Below are 20,962 nucleotides of genomic sequence, written 5' to 3'. Positions count from 1 at the left end.
ATAAATATATGCCTAGGGTCATAAATTTCTACACGAGTTTTCAACAAGTATTCATGCAATTAAAGCAGTATTTTTTGAGCAGAAAAATCAGTCATATTACTTGCCCATATTAGCCGAAAATTATAGTACCTTAAGGGCGATTCTAGTTGGTCAATCTTAAGGCGGATCCGGACGTGCTGTGGACTATCTACGGAGGGACGACACTTGGAGTCCTAAAGACTTGTTCTTGTTCGGTTCGAGCGCAGCTAGGGAGGCGCTACAAAGTGTATGCACCTAAATTATGCTAACTGATTATGTGTAAATAATATGTTTCCTGGCATTAAGGTTTTCCGCATGATTTATGTTTTGTCATATGTCACTACTACAAAAATGGGCAAAGAGACCCTTAGCAAAAGACCCGTTGATCGACATAACGGGTCTTTTTAATATGAGAGATCTAATATTATATATAACGGGTCTCTTATGAGTTAAAGGGCCCACTTAAAATTAGAGGGAAAAATAAAGAGACCCGTCATCTGAATTAATGGGTCTCTAATGTATAAAAAAGGTCCTTTTTTTACGTGAAAAAAAAATGAAAAACACCAGAGACCCTTGATTTAACAAAATGGGTCTCTTATATATCATATGACCCACCTCCCATACAAATTAAAGTAAAATAATAATTAAAAAAAAAAAAGTAAAATGCGGAAAGACCCGTCGTTTAATCCAACGGGTCTCCACTTTCATTCATTTGCCCCCCAAACCTTCGCTAAACTGCTAAACCAAAATTCACCCTATTGTGTTTGCCTCTTTCTTCTTCCTTAGATTCAAGAGCTAGGTTTCAGGAAAGACAACCATTGGCGAACTCATGGACGAACTCACCACCACCGGCGAATTGCACTACCACCGGAGAACTACCGTACCATCGGCGACCTCACCATCGTTGCTAGCGAACTACAAATTTAGGTTTTTTTTTTCTCAACACTCTCTTCATTCTCTTCTTCTCTTTAATTTTATTTTTTGAATTTCTGAATACCTTGTGGGTTTATTCGATTTTCGATTTCAATTTGTAATTTCTGCTACAAGATTGGGGTTTTTTTCTTCTGAATTTTTCAACTTCAATTTCTCCTACGAAGTTGGGTTTTCCCCCCCTGAATTTGTGAAATTTCAATTCCTGAAATTTTGTGTTTAAATGTTCATGTAATTGCAATTGTGGGTTAGGATTTTTCCAGTTTCACGGGAAAATATGATTTCCACCTTGTCATGTTTACATACTTGTTCTACACGGGGACATTTTGATCAGCAATATGTTTCTGGGAAAATGCTTTTGTTGTACAGACTGCAGAATGCTTGTTCTGTTCCTCTTCTCCTTTTCCCAGTAAGATTAAAAAAAAGAGTCGAATGAGAAAGAGTATTGCAGTTGATAGACTGAATAAGTTCTTATGTTTTCTCCAAATTACATTATCTATTGTATTTTCCCTTTGAAAAACAATAATATGGCTTCAACATGTGTAAACCTAGATTAATTGTATGATTCTATTACGGTAAGAAAACATACTCGTCTTTTATCTTTTAGGAAAAAAAGCATAGAGCTCGGGGTTGAGAGTTTCAGCATAGAGCCCTGTCTTCCTTCTTTTCTTTTCTTTTTTTTACAACATTGACCTTTGTTGATTTTAATTTGTCTTCTTCGACCTGATCTGATAGTCTATTGTTGTGGCAGTGGCCAATAATATGTGTTCATTGTTGAGATGCAATTCCATGTCCATTTTGATCTAATTGGTTCAAATGTGTTGTATGATTTGAGTTTAGTTGTTTGCTACTGTGTTTTTCTGTTGAAATGTGCCAGGAAGAAATTTTGGCATTGCTAAGTTCAAACACTGTCATTCCCTTAAAAAAAAAAGTTCGAACACTGTCTTTGAAGTCCAGTTAAACCTTTTCTTGTGTCTATTTTTCAGCTGTTGTCAGATCAAAGTTTTGTTCTTTGGCATTCTGTTTATGTAATTTTGCAGTTTATGACTTTTTCCGATTGTAATCTATCATATGGACTCTGTACTGACAAGCATATACATGTGACACAGTGAGGCTATCTTCTTTTCTCATCCTTTCCCCTGGAGTTATCTTCTTTTTTGGCTCATTATGAAAATGAAAATATAACTTGAAATATGTATGATTGAGATGTGGGGACAAGTGTAGGTTAATACCATTGGATCTGTTTTAATTTCCTTGGTTGCTGCTTACTGTTATGAGTAGTCGATAGTAGATCTGCTATGTGTTTGTATTCTGGAAGTGTTTCCGTTGTTGCTGCATTATAGGCAGTCGATAATAACACTGCTACGTATTTGTGTTCCCATTGTTGCTTCTTACTAATATAGGCAGTTGATAGTCTCTCTGCTATGTGTTTGTTTTCCGTTTCCATGGTTGCTTGATATATAACTTATATTTTTCCTATCATACTCAGGTTACTTCAATAGAAAAGGCTGAATATGAGAAAATCTTAAAAGGCGCTGACAACAGAAGATAGTACCAATCTGTCTCGTTCGGCAAAAGGCTACAATCATAAGGTAGTTTCTTGTTGTTTGAGAAACTTGCAGATTGTTTCTTTTACTTATCTAAGAAGAATTGGCTGCCAATAAGGGTGATTAGCGTGTGATGTGTGGCTAGAGTAGTGCCTGCTTTAGATGGATGTAATGTAGATGAATGTGGTGATAGGCTTTTCGACGTTGAGTCGTTGACAAAGTATAAAATTCTTCCCTTCAGTGTGCATTTCACTGATCTATAAACCCCTCTTAGCTGAGTTAATTGGTGATATAATTCTATTTGTTATATGCATATGAAATTGAATTTAAATGAACAAGCTCAGGAGGTCCATTCCTGTGTTTCAAAACTTGTTAAAATATAAGATTTGCTATATATTTATGTTGTGAGTTGTGACGTTTAAGTGTAAGAAGATCCTAAAATGAAATTTAGCTTAAGAAAGAACATCTTTACCTGATGTTGTTGTTTGTTGATTTAGCTTGCTTAGGAGTTAATTGCATGAATAGGTTTTTGAGGACTAATGTGTCCAGTGGCAAAAAGCTTGGAGGAATCTGTGGAATAATGCAAGGCTTAGCTCTAGTAGTTAAATCGTATGATATTTAACTGTCTTATGTGCTTCGTGTTTCTTTTCCACATATAAGCTGCTTGTTGGATTCTCAGATCATATTTAAAATAGTATTGTTATCTTTATTCTTATGTTCTTGTTTGCGCTTTGCTGTAAATTTGAATCATTTGGAGATGAGTACTGCTTGGAGGCTTTCCTAGATTGAAAACAGAGCTTGCTCGATGTATTTCCCTATTATGTTTGAAATTCTTTTTCCTTTTCTATGTCAAATGTATTTTTCTCAAGGTTTTTGTTTTTCTTCCGGATGCTCAATACTTCATATGAAGTATATCGCAAGGATACCAACAGGGACTTGTTTAATTTATTCATTCACATATAACATGAAGCACTACATCATTATATTATGGCTATGAAGAAACTCTCTCAGGCTCAGATTTCATATTGAGTTTGTTTTGTTGTTAGGATCCTTTCAGTTTGCTGGTATTGCTAGTTTCTTGAATCCAATCATCCATTTTACCTATCAAGGTGAAGGAAATAATGCCCTTGGTCCAAGTATGCATTCTATGTTAAGTCTAATAAATGCGGTTCAGTATTAATTAACAAGTTAATAATTCAGTGAGATCAAGTGAGCTGAATGCCTAGCTAGAGGCCGCTTCAGTTCAAGTGGAATTAATGATATTAATCCACAGCTTACTCTTGACTGAACCCGTAGGGTCACACAAATAGTACGTAAACGGATCAAGTATTTAATGGCATTAAATACTCCATCTATGAATATTCGGAACCGACGGATCTTGGTTTCAGTGGGAGCTAAGATCGTCACAGGCAAGAAATGAATACTCCGGAAACGATGATATTGCCGGAAACGGAAATATGGATCGTATCGGAAATATGAATATTATCCAAGTCGTAGATGTTGCCGGAAACGGAAACATGGTACGTATCGGAAAATATTATTGGAAATGGAAATATTACCAGAATCGGAAATATTGCCGGAAACGGAAATATTGTCAGAATCGGAAATATTACCGGAATCGGAAAATAATTCCGGAAACGGAAATATTAAATATTTGTTCGAAACGGAAATTAATTCCGGAATCGGAAATATTAAATATTGTTCGTATCGGAAATAGATTTCGGAAATGGAAATTTAATCGGAAGCGTATCGTACGAATTAGCATCGGACGAGGCCTGCCGGACGAAGGCCCAGCACGAAGCCGGGCCATCGCCCAGCAAGCACGCACGCCACAAGCCCAGCGCGCGCCAAGGGCCACGGATGCGTGGGCCGTGCTGCGTGGGCTGCTGCTCGCACGCGCATGGGCAGCCCTTGTGGCTGCCGTGTGTGTGTGAGTTTGTGCTCATGCGTGATTCCTGAATCTGCAAGAGTCAGTGTATGATTAAATTACTATTCCTAATTGGATAAATTAATTAAATAGAATTCATGTAGGATTCTAATTTCAATTAATTCGTATCCTACTAGGATTACGATTCCTTTTCCATAACTCTATAAATAAAGGCCTAGGGGTCATAATTTATACACAAGTTTCAAAGTATTCAAAAGTGAGTTTTTGAGAGAAAATTAAAACACACATCTTGCTCAAAAGTGCCGAAATTTTCTAGTACCTTAAGGGCGATTCTAGTTGGTCAATCTTAAGGCGGATCCGGACGTGCTGTGGACTATCTACGGAGGGACGACACTTGGAGTCCTAAAAGACTTGTTCTTGTTCGGTTCGGGCGCAGCTAGGGAGGGCACGCAACAAAGAGTATGCATCTAAATTATGCTATATGATTATGTGTAAATAATATGTTGTCCTGGGTTAATGGTTGTTTCCGCATGATCTATGTAGTGTCATATGTATCATAACCTAACAGTGGTATCACGAGCCCCTTATTATTTTCATAATCTAAATTGCATGAACATGGTTAAATATTACAAATTTGCAAGAATTAAAAGGGGTGATTAATTTTCGTAATTGTTAATTAATTGCAAATTGCGTTTATTTAATTATACGTACGCAGTTTTTCGGCAGTTTCTTCGTTACTCATCCGAATTGAGTGATTTTTGTGTCAATTCCGCATGTAAAAGGCATTCTAAAATTTTGACAAAAATAGTATTTTTCTGCCGAACCCAGAATTCTCAAATTCGAAGCCTAACTATGACTTTTCGAAGGTTTTAGTTTTTCGAATGCAAAATTTCGTAAATTTAAGATGTTAAATTAAATATTTGCGATTCTTGTTGATAAATCTTGAATTTTTGATTGACCTACTGCATATGTTTAACAAGTTTGAATGCCTAGTCTTGTTAATTATGCAATCTAATTTGTAATTATGATTAATTTGTTGAAAATTAGAATAATTTAGAATTAATTTGATTTTCATAATTAATTGTAATTTAATTAGAAACCTATGATTAAAAACCACCATAAAAATTGTAAATTTACGATAAATTTTAAATTTTTATGACCTAGACTTGAATCCATAACAATCGGAAATCAATTGGATAATAAATTTTCGATTTTTCGCCCTAAAATTATGAAATTAATATTATTTATTAATTTGTCATTAATTTTAAATATAAATTTTAAATTTTTATGCGATTCGTTCATAAAACTTGCACGCACGAAGCAATGGACGCTTCGTGTTACCCTTAAGGGGTGTTGTATAATGCGGGCATGCGACGACGAGCAAGGGAGCTCGTCGCCCGTGCGGCACGAATGCAATGAGCAAGGGCGTAGTGCACGAGCACAAGGCAGCAGCCCTGCCTTGTGTCGTGTGCCACGAGCAATGAACGAATGGGCATGGGCGAGGGGCGAGCCAAGGCAGTCGCGTGTGGGCAGCAAGCGAGCTGCGCCACAACGCGCGCTGCCTCGCACAAGTACGCGCAGCCTCGCGCGCAGCGAGCGCAAGCTCGCGTGCCACGAGCGCTGCGCCCAGCACAACTCGCGCGCACAGCGCGCGATGTCGCTCGCCCAGCGAGCGATGTCGCGCCCCAGCGAGCGATGGCTCGCGCGCACAGCGCGCGATGTCGCTCGCCCAGCGAGCGATGTCGCGCCCCAGCGAGCGATGTCGCGCCCCAGCGAGCGATGGCTCGCGCGCACAGCGCGCGATGTCGCTCGCCCAGCGAGCGATGTCGCGCCCCAGCGAGCGATGGCTCGCGCGCACAGCGAGCGAGCCAGCGCGCCCAGCGAGCGATCTCGCGCGCGCGCACTGCGAGCGATAGCTCGCGTGCGATGGGGCGCTGTGCGGAGGCTTGCGATAGGACAGCAGCAGCTATGCGACGAGCGCATGGGCTGCGCGCACATGGCCAGCAATGGCTGTGTGCGTACGGCCCATGGGCGTGCAACGCGTAGGGTGTTTGCGTTACGATTAGATCGTTTTGAATGTTTAATTTGAAAATTTCAGTTCACGTAATTTTAATTAATTTTAAAATTAATAATTTGAATTAATTTCTTGGATTTTAATTTTGAATATTATAATTATAATAAATGTTATTTATTCTAATTATTTTACTAAAATTAAAATCATGAATTAATTTAAATGCGACTGAAATTAAATTAAATTTATGGATTCAATTATAAATTTATATGAGCTTTAAATTTTAATTAAATTTGTATGTTTCCGGTTAGACTAGAAATACAATTTTATGTTTAAAATTAGTAAAGCATATGAATTTATTGGTTTAAGTGGGAGCGCTTTTTAGTCATAAACTCTTGATTAGGTCTACAAATCCTTAAGGTTAAAACAACTCGATTAGAATTAATAAGGACTGAATAATTGGTAGATTATTGGTGCCCTTGATTAATTGCTGCAAATGTTTACGTGATGCATAATGTGTTTTACTAACCAGCTATGTGGGCCATTCATGATAATGAATGGGTGAATGGTATATATTGTATATGTACTGTTTTGCAGGTTATGAAGTGACTAGTATGGCCCAAATAGGATAGAAAATATGGTCTGCGTACCATTAATTTGAATGTAATTGGTCTAAAGCACCAAAGTTATTTTTCAATTCAAATATGGTCTGCGTACCATCAAATAGTTGTAATTAGTTATAGCTTATCCTATTTGAAGAAAATGGTGCCTCCCACGGAGATTTTCAAGACGGACTTTGAAGTCAAAGCTTCAAGATGAAGTCGGGCCATACTAGATCACAAATATCTTATGCATGTTTTAAGTTATTTATTGCTTTAAATATGTCTTAAAATGCATGAGATCAAAAGCTTGATTATGTTGCATGATTAAGGATTTTAGTTCACTTAAAATCTAACCAACATAGTAAGAGCCTTAAGTTCCAAACTTAAAAATTGAGTTAAAAGGTGCCATGCCAAAATATACACTTGCTTGGATATCCTTTACATCAATCTAGTAATAGTTTTCGCTCAGCGAGGTGTTACTTATTGGTCCTAAAGGGGCAAGGTACACAAATAATTGTGAGTACACGTTAGTTTTGGTGAAACTCAACGATATAAGTAAGGAGTCCTTTTATGTCGTGGCAAAATCGATAGGTTTACCTAATAAGTTCTTAGACGTACCTATCAACCAAGAGTAGTTTCTAGACTATTAGCAAAAGGCTTTTGCTTACCTAAAATGTTTTAGGATTAAGTCGACAAACTGTGCTTAGTTCTTCAATGATTTTAGGATCTTGGAATCATTTTATTCACACCTGCCGGAACAATAAAATCGAATAAAATGCTAATAACTTGTTTGAATTGCATGGTTGCTTTAATTTCAAGTTATTATTCATGATAAATGTTTAGACTTTGCATGCTTCAATGTATGTTTTAATTATTGTTTATAATTAAATATCTTGCACTGCAATAAATCCTTTTAGAAAGGTAACAGTAAATTTCCTCGATTGGTAGTGAATCCAAGAACGATTCACGGAAAAGAGAGAAAGTGAGCAATTTAAAATGTACGTTTCTTATAGCGACTTTTATGGTTGTTTTCGAATATCAAAATCGAATGGCAAACCAATTGGTGCTTGTGAATTCAAAATACATTGTAGTTTTGAGATCATAAAGCATTGAGTTTAATACGCTCAGCTTTACCAATGGTTAACAACCTAATATCTTTGTCCATTTAATTCTCGAATGAGTCTAGTCCCTAGACATTCGAATAGATCGATGCTTAGAGAACTTTAAAGCTTCTGGTAAGATCATCTAGTTGAAACAAAATATTCAACATAAATGGTAAAGAACCTTGTTGGTGACATTGGACATGTCTAACAAAGTATAAAAGTCAACACTAAAGAATTCAATTCTTAAAACTATAAGAAAGGGTACAAGAAATAGGAAAACGAGGAACAATGAAAGGAATTTACGATTCCGTTTCTACCTATAAGTTTATGTTTAAAGAGAAGTGACCTAGCAATCAAACTTCCTTGGTATCATATACCGCTTGAGGTTCTTACTTTGGTAATAACTCAAACAATGGAAGCTAGGATACACTAATGACCTACAAGTGGGAAATGAAGCATGGCAATGCTACATTAATTGTAGGGTCATCTAAGTTTGTTTTAAGTCCTTTCAAAGGATGGAACTTAATGGCTATTTTGTTCCATAATCAGCATACCTAAATTTCTGCTTCAAACACAGAAAGACTCACATTCAAAGAAAAACAAAAACAATGTTCGTTTGTTTATTTGAATGAAATGGTCAATTACAGGTTGAGTCAATATGCTTGATTAAAACAAACAAACTCTTTAAAGAACTTTACTAGGTTCAAATCAACCCCTTTATTTGAGTTCCACAAATCTTTGGCATTGTTGCTTAGACCATATCAACAAGTTAACATTCATAAGCTCTATTTTGATGGACTTCTGAAAGTTGATTGATTTCTAGATCATTTTAAGACTACTAGTCTTACTTGTTGAAAGTAACAAAAGATATGAACTATTGTTAGAACGCCTAGACAATGGAGTTCAAAGCTAAAGAAAGATTTTATGACTGTATTATTTCACATGGATTTAAGTGAATATAGGTTTATTTACTCAAATGTGATATAAGTTGAATTTGTTTGGCTAGTTCAAAGATTCAGAAGCATAAAATCCACTTGGTAAGAAATCATAAAGATCTAGGTTAGATCATGTTAATGATTACTTGAGACCAAATATGATCATCAATGATTGTGTGTTGTAATTTCACAATCTAACTCCATAAGATATGGCATATCTTAGTTGGAATAATCGAAGTCAATTAGTACTTGATTCGATTAATGATGAATCATAAAGACTTTTCCTATAATTTCTAAAACAAAATGCTCAACTACCACCAAACTAAACCAAATTCGTCAAAGCTATTGAAAAGTAATTTCAGAATAACTTTTCATAAAATATATCTAGAGAGTTGCAAAACTCAGTGGGAGCTTAGTGTTTGTCATTCGACAAACTAAGGCCCAAGTATAGATATATGTTTCATTGTGATTTATTCAAATGAGACACAAGGGTATTGTTTCTACCACGAATTTTTGAGAACATAATGTTTGTTTGCTCGAAATAATGTCCTTTTTGGAAATTCGTTTCCAAAATGACAAGTGGGAGAAAATAGACCTCGAAAGTTTTCGAGGCGAACAACAAACATAAACGGACATTCCGGAGGCTTTTCGAAGTGCTTCAGAAAATCCAAACTTATTCTTTAAGGACTTTAGAAGTGGCTTTAAAGAATAGACATCTCTTAGAAGACTTTACAAGTGCTTCAAGGAGAACAGAATATTCAAAGGACTTTCAAGTGGCTATTGATATTCTATTGTTTGATGTTCTATACCCTAGTAGGCATAGAGTTCAAGTCACTGGAACTATGAGATTCTTCTATTAGATAGTGAAGAAACGTGGAGTTCAGGTCATTGAAGCTATGCGATTCTTCCATTAGATAGTGAAGAAACCTACAACTTGCAGTCAAACTATTATCATGTAGATTAATGAGTTTGTGACTTGTAAGAAAGCTATGACGAAACCCAGATTCCCTAAAATGGTTAGAGGCCATATATAGACTCAAATGTTTTAAATGGTTAGAGGCCATAAAACATACTCAATGTTTTGATGACAAAATTGAAATTTTGTTGATTTGCAAGAATAGTTTCACACCTATTGGTTGCAAGTTTGTTTTAAAGGATAAAAACCATCAAACATTGAATTGTGTTCACACACAAAGCTAGATTAGTTGCTAAAAGTTACAAGCAAATTCACGATGTGGATTGTGTTGAAACCTCATGCATAATCGTAATGCTCAAGTCTATAATTCAAGCAAAGATTGCATATTGGTACATATAGCAATTGGATGACAAAACGTATTCCTCACTCAAATGTTGAAATAAACTATGCACATGGTATGTCATAGGATTTGTGGATCCAAATAAATGCTTGAAAAGGAAAGCTAGCTTATGAAATCTAAGTCCAGATTTAAGCAAGCAATTGGGAATTAGAACTGTATTTTAGTGAAGCTAATAAGTATTTTAGTTTCATAAAATGTACATGATTCTTATAGATATATAAGAAGTTTAGTGGGAGTACATAAAAGTTAATTGGTCCTATGTGAATCACACACATATCTCTCTGTTGTAAAATAACATTCAAATGCTAATGACTTAGATTTGAGATTATTCATCAATAATGGACCATGGCGAAACTTAGTACATACTGGGTATTAAGATCTATTTACAAAGATCTTATGATATTGTTTTGGATTAAGTAATGGCATTTACTAAATCAAACACGAAAGTCTCCATTGGAGATATTCGACCCATGTGAATAAATCTAAGTAAAGGATGTTTGAACTATGTATAAGCATTTACTAAGTTAAACATCAAAGAATCTAAGTAAGATTCTTAAACCTATATTATATGTCAAAGAATTTAGCTGGATTTAGTATCTACTGAAACTAGATGAGCTAAAGTTACAAGAATAGAATTCAATTGGGAATTATTCTGCAAAAGAATTTATCATGTATGATATAATATGAGGATCGCCAAAAACGTATCGTATGACTTTAGCCATGACGAACATATACCAATCTCTATTGATCTAAGTAAAGATCAACTAGATTGAGATCAAGAATACTTATGGTACTTGAAAAGGTACATAGGAATAGTTCTTGATTCAAGGAAATAAAGATATGCTAAATATTGATGCTACACGCATAAACACTGGCAAAGGATCAAGCAAGACCCTTTGGAGTTAACCATTGATAAGGACGAGCTATAGAGCATCGTGTTTTGAAATGGCAACATGGATTGGAGACCATGAGTTGTTGCGTGGGAAATTAAAATAATAATTTCTATGTTCTAAGATATAGTTGGAGAGTCTTCCACATATCTATGAACTGCTTGGATAGGTAAATCCAAACAAAGCATCACTAGCAACCTATACAGTTGAAGTAAAAGTGATTATTGCCTAAGAAGCAATAAAACAGGGTTGTTTAAAGTTCTTCACTGAACTTGGGTAGATCACCTATCTGCTGGCTTGATGGTTCTTCATTGAAAAATGCGTAGAACCACTCTTGAAGCAAGAAAAACGTCTGCTAACTTGATGGTTCTTCATTGCAAAATGAGTAAAACCACCATCGAAGTAAGAAAGACTAGATCACATAATAAACAAACTCGAAAAGATCTTATCATCATATCTCGAAGAACATTCGATGAAAAGGATATTAAGATTGGCAAAGCATGATAACTAAACCTATGCAACAAGTGAGAAGCAACACTCACGTTGTAGCACTGGAAATCAAGCATAGCTTTGAATTCCATGAATTGTTTTAGAAGATGGGTTTGAGGCCCATGGTTATAAAACATTTGGGTTGAACATTTATCATATATGAAATGTATTTTCATATTCCATTTAATCTTGGTTTAGTATTAAATGATGAGTCCCTTCAATTTGACGATATATTCAAGATAGACTGTCAGGACCAGTCCTGTGACTAAGAAATGTCTATCAAGTGAACTTGAATGTCAAGGTTGAAAATGGTCCCTAGTCGGAGTTTTCTGTAAAATTGGACGCATAGAAAACGTTAGACGATTAGAATGCAAGATGACTAGTAGTTCTGTTTCTTGAACTATGTGGACATGGCAATGTCATAATCATTTGCATAGATACTTACTTTGGGAAGACTAGTATCGGACAAGACCTATGAAACTTTACTGTAAGAGATGAAAGTCTGTCATAAGTAAATTTCATTAAATTATTAGACACTAAATCCTCAATACCTGAGTGATTTGAGATTACTTGTTTGAGAACTGGTTGCTTTGACGTTGACCAACCGTCGCACCGTAAAAGGAGGCTATAAAGGCAACGCTCAGGTAATCACCTATCAAACGAAGTCTAATCTCAAGATCGCAAGATTGGGATTGTCCTCCCATAAATCGGGATGAGATGCTTAAAAGTTGTACAAGGCCACTCGGAGAGCTAGAAACTGTGAAATGCATGGCCGTGCTCGGATGAATCATAGGCTATGATTATCTGTTTATTTGATCAGTTGAACTCTGAAACCGAGGAACACCTCTGGACATAATAAGGATGACAACTCTTACCTTATGTTCAAGAGCAAGCATCGAGCGACAAAGGAATTAGGAAATGCACACTTGTCCCTAAGGACAAGTGGGAGACTGAAGGAAATAATGCCCTTGGTCCAAGTATGCATTCTATGTTAAGTCTAATAAATGCGGTTCAGTATTAATTAACAAGTTAATAATTCAGTGAGATCAAGTGAGCTGAATGCCTAGCTAGAGGCCGCTTCAGTTCAAGTGGAATTAATGATATTAATCCACAGCTTACTCTTGACTGAACCCGTAGGGTCACACAAATAGTACGTAAACGGATCAAGTATTTAATGGCATTAAATACTCCATCTATGAATATTCGGAACCGACGGATCTTGGTTTCAGTGGGAGCTAAGATCGTCACAGGCAAGAAATGAATACTCCGGAAACGATGATATTGCCGGAAACGGAAATATGGATCGTATCGGAAATATGAATATTATCCAAGTCGTAGATGTTGCCGGAAACGGAAACATGGTACGTATCGGAAAATATTATTGGAAATGGAAATATTACCAGAATCGGAAATATTGCCGGAAACGGAAATATTGTCAGAATCGGAAATATTACCGGAATCGGAAAATAATTCCGGAAACGGAAATATTAAATATTTGTTCGAAACGGAAATTAATTCCGGAATCGGAAATATTAAATATTGTTCGTATCGGAAATAGATTTCGGAAATGGAAATTTAATCGGAAGCGTATCGTACGAATTAGCATCGGACGAGGCCTGCCGGACGAAGGCCCAGCACGAAGCCGGGCCATCGCCCAGCAAGCACGCACGCCACAAGCCCAGCGCGCGCCAAGGGCCACGGATGCGTGGGCCGTGCTGCGTGGGCTGCTGCTCGCACGCGCATGGGCAGCCCTTGTGGCTGCCGTGTGTGTGTGAGTTTGTGCTCATGCGTGATTCCTGAATCTGCAAGAGTCAGTGTATGATTAAATTACTATTCCTAATTGGATAAATTAATTAAATAGAATTCATGTAGGATTCTAATTTCAATTAATTCGTATCCTACTAGGATTACGATTCCTTTTCCATAACTCTATAAATAAAGGCCTAGGGGTCATAATTTATACACAAGTTTCAAAGTATTCAAAAGTGAGTTTTTGAGAGAAAATTAAAACACACATCTTGCTCAAAAGTGCCGAAATTTTCTAGTACCTTAAGGGCGATTCTAGTTGGTCAATCTTAAGGCGGATCCGGACGTGCTGTGGACTATCTACGGAGGGACGACACTTGGAGTCCTAAAAGACTTGTTCTTGTTCGGTTCGGGCGCAGCTAGGGAGGGCACGCAACAAAGAGTATGCATCTAAATTATGCTATATGATTATGTGTAAATAATATGTTGTCCTGGGTTAATGGTTGTTTCCGCATGATCTATGTAGTGTCATATGTATCATAACCTAACACAAGGTGTGATTTCTTTAACTAGCTTAGGTGAGCAAAATCTTCTGACCTTCGTTCTCCTCTTTCATTCTAATTTACTATAATTTTATTTCAAGAGCGTAGAATGGCTGACCGGTTTAGATTGCATGTTAAGGGAGGTGACAGTGGAAGTGGGAATGGAAGTTTGTGACGTAGTTGAACTGATCGGTATGGCAAGCCTGATGGTGGGTTTGACTCTAACTTGATTTCAGAATGATTAGTGATTTCACTTTTAATGGTGATCACCTTCTAATAGGAATCATAGTTTTACCGATAACACAATCTATATTCCCCTTATTTTACAGGTGAAAAGGCGGTGATGTGATTAACATCGTATTCTATGTATCTGCTATTGCTGTATTTTAGGTCATGGAACAATTAATTCATTCATTATAGATGATATCCTTGTGGCTAATTTGCAGAATGGACGATGGGGTGGGCATGGTACTTCAAAGAATAAGATCGGCAGCCGTGGAGAAGACAAGGTTATAATATTTTAGCCCTTTAGTTATTGGTCATAGTTGTTTATTAGTATTTGTATGTTTGGTGTTGGTTGATTGATTGCTCAAGTCTTGTTTCACAGGTTGTGCAAGTTCCTGTTTCTACTGCTATCTATTTTGTGGAGAGTGAAATCCCTTCAATAGTGGAGAAGTCATCTTCTGTGATTCACCCTTGGGATCTTCCAGGTATTTTTACTTCTGATCTCCTTGCATCTGATCAGCTATCCACTTTTAGTTTGTGGGAGCCGGATATGGATTAGGTTGAGGAAAAGTGTTTAAACCAACAACAATTTAGTGAGATCATCATGCATCATTAGATCTGATACAATGTAAGCTCCTGATAAGAGAAGGTTTTTTCTCACTTGTTTAAGTGAATTGCATCTGCAGCATGGTACACTTCACATACTTGATTCCTTTCCCTTCAGCTTCTTGTAAGACTGTCCATTCTTTGTGATGTGTGGTAAACACCATACCTCATCATCCAAAGACGTATTTTCTTTCTTTTGATAAGCTGAATGAGCAAATTAACTTACTCAGCAGCTACAAAGGATACAGAAGACAAGACGAGACACCAAATCCAAGTAAACACAAAGACAAGACACCAAATTTTTCTCCCTTCCAAACACATAAAGGTGAGATACACTTACACTCACCACGACGTTCTTTCACCTCGAAAGCTTCACTTATTCTCTCGCTTATTATTTTGTCGTCCAGTTTATGTGTTGGTTTTATCTGCTCACTGAATACTTTGTAGTCAAAACCCAAAGACTTGTCTATTTTGTTCTCATCTCATCCCTTTACAATCTTATATAGAGACCAATCTTAAGCTATATACTATAATCCAAGATTTCAGCATAACATATTTTCTTATCATAGGTTTATTTTAATACCCTATTGCAATTTTTTTGTGTTTTAAATAATGTACTTTGTATTCATATTATTTTTTAGTGTTTGATAAGTTTGAATTATAAAATTCTTCTATTCCACTTCCTCTCCTCACTTGCGCTATCTCTGGTGTTTCTTCTTCTTCTTCTTCTTCTTATATCAGTAGTCCGACTTCATTGCACTAAACTGTATTTTGTCAAATTTGACTAAGTTTGCGCTTGTAGCTAGCTTCTAATCACTTAATTAATGGTTTAACTCAATTTTCTATTAAACTGTGTTAGCTCAATGCGCAATATATGATTAAGATTATTATCAGACTGTAAAAATTATATATTTGATATAGTTCGGAGAATTTCTTTCTTTTCAAACAAATACTAACTATGCATTTGCTTAAATAATAGTACTAATTATTTTTACTTATTTACAGTTTTCTCAAGAAACTTATTCATCGGAAAATGTGGATGAGGTTAGAGACGTGTGGGTCGAGTATTTTCTCAAGCAAGATGAAGACGAAGACGAAGAAAACAAAGATGTTGGTATGGAAATAACTCCATGAGTTTCGATTCCAGTTATTGGTAAATTGGTGTGAATGATTAGATTTTAGAACCTTTTGTTTTACGTTTTTGGAAATTATGATGTCAAGCTTTTACGTTTATGGAAACTACAGTTAATGTAAAACTTTTGCGTTTTGAACATTATTTATTTGAAATATATTTTTGGTAATAATATGGATTATTATGGAATTGTTAATGAATTAATACGAAATGGTATAGCAGCAGGTGTAAGTTACAAGTTTAACACGACTTCTGAATGCAGCAGGTGTAAACACGTTTAACAGCAGGTTTAAAGTTTAATAGCATCAGGTTTAAGTAAACTACAGGTTTATACCTGCTATTATCTAATGTGTTTTTAAAAAATATAAATGAAAAAAGACCCGTTATGTATAAAAAGAGCTCTCTAGTTATAATACTAAAAAATTTCAAAGAGACCCCATATCTGAGATATGGGGTCTTAATTTCGTGAATAAAAAAATTAAAGAAATTCAAAGAGACCCCCTATCTTACCTATGGGGTCTGAATATTTTTAACAAAAAGATCCCATATCTCTAAAAAGGGGTCTCTTTCCCCTCTAAAATATTTTTGACAAACTTTATATAAGAGACCCCTTTTCTTACGTAAGGGGTCTCTAGCTTTTAACAAACAGACCCCCTCTAGGAGAGGGGGTCTCTTTTAAAAAGAGACCCCCCCATCTAGATACCCCCTTTAAGGAGGTCTCTTCGGCTATTTTGGACGGGTCTCTTTGCCCATTTTTGTAGTAGTGTGTATCATAACCTAACAGTGGTATCACGAGCCTCTTATTATTTACATAATCTAAATTGCATGACATGGTTAAATTTTACAAATTTGCAAAGAATTAAAAGGGGTGATTAATTTTCGTAATTGTTAATTAATTGCAAATTGCGTTTATTTAATTATATGTACGCAGTTTTTCGGCAGTTTATTCGTTACTTAACCAAATCGAGTGATTTTTGTGTCAATTCCGCATGTAAAAGGCATTCTAAAATTTTGACAAAATTACTATTTTTCGGCCGAACCCAGAATTCCCAAATTCGAAGCCTAACTATGACTTTCCGGAGGTTTTAGTTTTTCGAACGCAAAAGTTTGTAAATTTAAGATGTTAAATTGAATATTTGCGATTCTTGTTGATAAATCTTGAAATTTTGATTGACCTATTGTATATGTTTAACAAATTTGAATGCCTAGACTTGTTAATTATACAACCTAATTTGTAATTATGATTAATTTGTTAGAATTGATTTGATTTTCATAATTAATTGATGATTTAATTAGGTATCCATGATTAAAAACCACCATAAAAATTGTTAATTTGTGATAAATTTTAAATTTTTATGACCTAGATTTGAATCCATCTTAATTGGAAATTAATTGATTAATAAATTTTCGATTTTTCGCCCTAAAATTATGAAATTAATATGATTTATTAATTTGTCATTAATTTTAAATTAAAAATTTTTAATTTTTATATAACTCGCTCATAAAAGTTGCACGCACAAAGCAAAGGACGCTACGTGTTACCCTTAAGGGGTGTTGTATAGTGCGGACATGCGACGACGAGCAAGGGAGCTCGTCACCCATGCGGTACGAATGCAGCGAGCAACGAGCGTGGCATGCACAAGGCAATGGGTGCCTAGGGGCTGTGTGCTACGCACGTGGGGCGATGGGGCGATGGGAAAGAAAGTGCAGCGAGCAAGGCAAGCACGCGTGGGCAGCGATAGATGCTGCGCCACAACGTGCGTTGCCTCGCCCAGCAGCACGCCAAGGCAGAAGCCAAGGCAGCGACAAGCACAGCACAACGTGCACGCGGGCAGCGTTGGCTGGCCTGTCCAGCGAGCGTTGCCCAGCAGCGCGCCAAGGCGATGGGCGAGTGGGCTGCGCGCAAGCGTAGCTCGCAGGGCCTGACGCATTGGTGCGTTGTTACTTGGGCTTTGCGGTACGATCAATCGAGTGACAAGGGGTTTGTTGCTTGTTGGACTTGACGAGGCATGGGCCCAAGCCCATGGCCTTGTCTTGACCCGATTGGTTCGTTTTAATTTTAATTTAAGATTTTCAGTTCGGAAATAATTTTAATTAATTTTAAAATTAATAATTTAAATTGTTTTCTCGGATTTTAATTTTGAATATTATAATTATTATAAATTTTAATTTATACTAATTATTTTACTAAAATTAAACCTTGAATTAATTTAAATTCGTTTAATTCAACTGAAAATAAATTAATTAAATGGATTCGATTATAATTTTATATGAGCTTTAAATTTTAATTAAACTTGTATGTTTCCGGTTAGACTAGAAATACATTTTTATGTTTAAAATTAGTAAAGCATATAAAGTTATTGGTTTGAGTGGGAGCATTTTTTAGTCATAAACTCTTGATTAGGTCTACAAATCCTTTAAGGTTAAAACAACTTGATTAGAATTAATAAGGACTGAATAATTGGTATATTATTGGTGCCCTTGATTAATTGCTGCAAATATTTATGTGATGCATAACATGTTTTACTAACCATCTATGTGGGCCATTCATGATAATGAATGGGTGAATGGTATACATTGTATATGTACTGTTTTGCAGGTTCTGAAGTGACTAGTATGGCCCAAATAGGATAGAAAATATGGTCTGCGTACCATTAATTTGAATGTAATTGGTCTAATGCACCAAAGTTTGTTTTTTCAATTCAAATATGGTCTGCATACCATCAAATAGTTGTAATTAGTTTAATTATAGTTGATCCTATTTGAAGAAAATGGCGCCTCCCACGGTGAAATTCAAGACGGAGTTTCCAATCCATTTTCAAGACGGACTTTGAAATTAAAGCTTCAAGATGAAGTCGGGCCATACTAGATCACATTTATCTTATGCATGCTTTAAGTTATTTATTGCTTTTAAATATGTCTTAAATATGCATGAGATTGTGGCTTGATTATGTTGCATGATTAAGGATTTTAGTTCACTTAAAATCTAACCAACATAGTAAGAGCCTTAAGTTCCAAACTTAAAAATTGAGTTAAAAGGTGCCATGCCAAAATAACACTTACTTGGATAACCTTTACATCAATCTTAGTAATAGTTTTCCGCCATATATAGCGAGGTGTTACTTATTGATTCTAAAGGGGTAAGGTACACAAACAATTGTGAGTACATGTTAGTTTTGGTGAAACTCGACGATATACGTAAGGAGTCCTTTTATGTCGTGGCAAATTCGATAGGTTTGCCTAATAAGTTCTTAGACGTACCTATCAACCAAGAGTAGTTTCTAGACTATTAGCAAAAGGCTATTGCTTACCTAAAAGATTTTAGAATTAAGTCAAAATACATCATGTGCTTAATTCTTCAATGGTTTTTAGGGTCTTGGAATCATTTTATTCACACCTGCCGGAACACATAACTTGAATAAAATGCTTAATGAACATTAAATTATTCATGTATGCTAGAATTTGAGTTTATTAAGAGAAACTGTGAATGATTATTTATTTGTTTATTCTTTTTCAATTGTAGTTTTAACTATGGCAAACAACAATCAAAACATCATCATGGGTTCTGAGCTTATGGTGTCAAGCTGAACCTAACAAATTTTCTTGAATGGGAAGCCAAGCTAGTTGAAATAGTTAGACTCAATGGACTTGAGTATGTACTGTTACATCCCATGCCAAGCTACTATGCCAGAGACATGACCCCTGAAAGATTTGTCGCCTGGGATGCGGATCTCAAAAAGGTTATGAGTCTCATGTTGAACAATATCCCTGATGTATGGGCTACAAGGTTTGTAGCTTACGAACCTTTTACGCTCATCAGGAATATGAGGGATACCTGTCGTGGAAGCACGGAGGACAGGGACCTGAACGTCCATGAGTTGATTGAATCAATGTCTGGTCTAAAGGTTAGTTCTCCCAATAGGTGTTATAGGATGGAGGTCCAAGAAACACATGTTCAGCTCCTTCGCACTAAACAAAGGGTAGGCGTCCCACTAAGGTTCCATGTGGAGCTTACGCTTTCATATTTTGATCGCCTAAGTCTACTAGGAACCCCAATAAGAGAAAGGATGACAGTCTCTATCTTGCTCAATTCACTGCACATTGGGCTTGGTCGCTTCAAGCAACTATACCTAAGTGAACCAAGAGAAGCTAGAAACAGTTGCAGAATTTGTTCACCTTGTCAGAAAGGCTGAGATAATACTCGACTGTGAAGCCAAGGATTTACTCAAGGCTAAAGGGAGACCCTTCAAGAAAGGTGGAAAGTCCAAGGGCAATGCTAAATCAAAGCAGGACAAGTCCACATCAAGCTGTCTTTATTGTGATGGAATAGGCCATTACAAAAGAGAATGTCCAAAGCTTAAGGAAGATCAGAAGAATGGAACAGTCGTTCCATCTTCAGGTATTTTCGTTATAGACTGTATACTTGCTAATTCAACTTCTTGGGTATTAGATACAGGTTGTGGCTCACACTTATGTTCCAATTCACAGGGACTAAGAAGAAGTAGAAGGTTAAGAAAGGGTGAAGTCGACCTACGAGTGGGAAATGGAGCACAGATTGCTGCATTAGTTGTAGGAACTTATTAATTGTCGTTGCCCTCTGGGCTAGTTTTGGAACTGGAAGAGTGTTTCCATGTTCCAAGTCTAACTAAAAACATCATTTCTGTTTCTTGCTTAGATGCTAAGGGATTTTCCTTTTTAATAAAAGACAATAGTTGTTCGTTTTATTTTAAAGAGATGTTTTATGTATCTTCTAGATTAGTCAATGGACTTTATTTATTAGATCACGACAAACAAGTTTATAACATAAATACCAAAAAGGACAAAAATGATGATTCAGATCTCACCTATCTGTGGCATTGTCTATTAGGCCATGTTAACTTGAAGCGCATGGAAAGACTTCAAAAGGAAGGAATTCTAGAACCATTTGACTTAGAGGATTATGGTAAGTGCGAATCATGTTTACTTGGAAAAATGACAAAGCA

At 36.2% G+C, this 20,962-nt stretch overlaps 1 long non-coding RNA gene across 3 annotated transcripts; it reads left to right on the top strand.

Annotated features, from left to right (window-relative positions):
• Positions 1-364: 364 nt before the first annotated feature.
• LOC110798035 (uncharacterized) lies at positions 365-14,716 on the top strand. 3 transcript variants are annotated; one of them, XR_008927021.1, is made up of 6 exons: positions 365-945; positions 2,438-2,540; positions 3,553-3,604; positions 14,030-14,053; positions 14,464-14,526; positions 14,625-14,716. It is a non-coding gene; the product is annotated as an uncharacterized lncRNA (long non-coding RNA). The 3 variants fall into 3 exon arrangements; XR_008927022.1 differs by having other exon boundaries at positions 14,157-14,526; XR_008927020.1 differs by having other exon boundaries at positions 14,030-14,526.
• Positions 14,717-20,962: the final 6,246 nt, after the last annotated feature.

This window comes from Spinacia oleracea, chromosome 2, assembly GCF_020520425.1.
Source record: "Spinacia oleracea cultivar Varoflay chromosome 2, BTI_SOV_V1, whole genome shotgun sequence".
Classification (NCBI taxonomy): Eukaryota; Viridiplantae; Streptophyta; class Magnoliopsida; order Caryophyllales; family Amaranthaceae; genus Spinacia; species Spinacia oleracea.
Note: the sequence above shows the minus strand (reverse complement) of the source record. Positions and strands in the feature narration are given on the sequence as shown.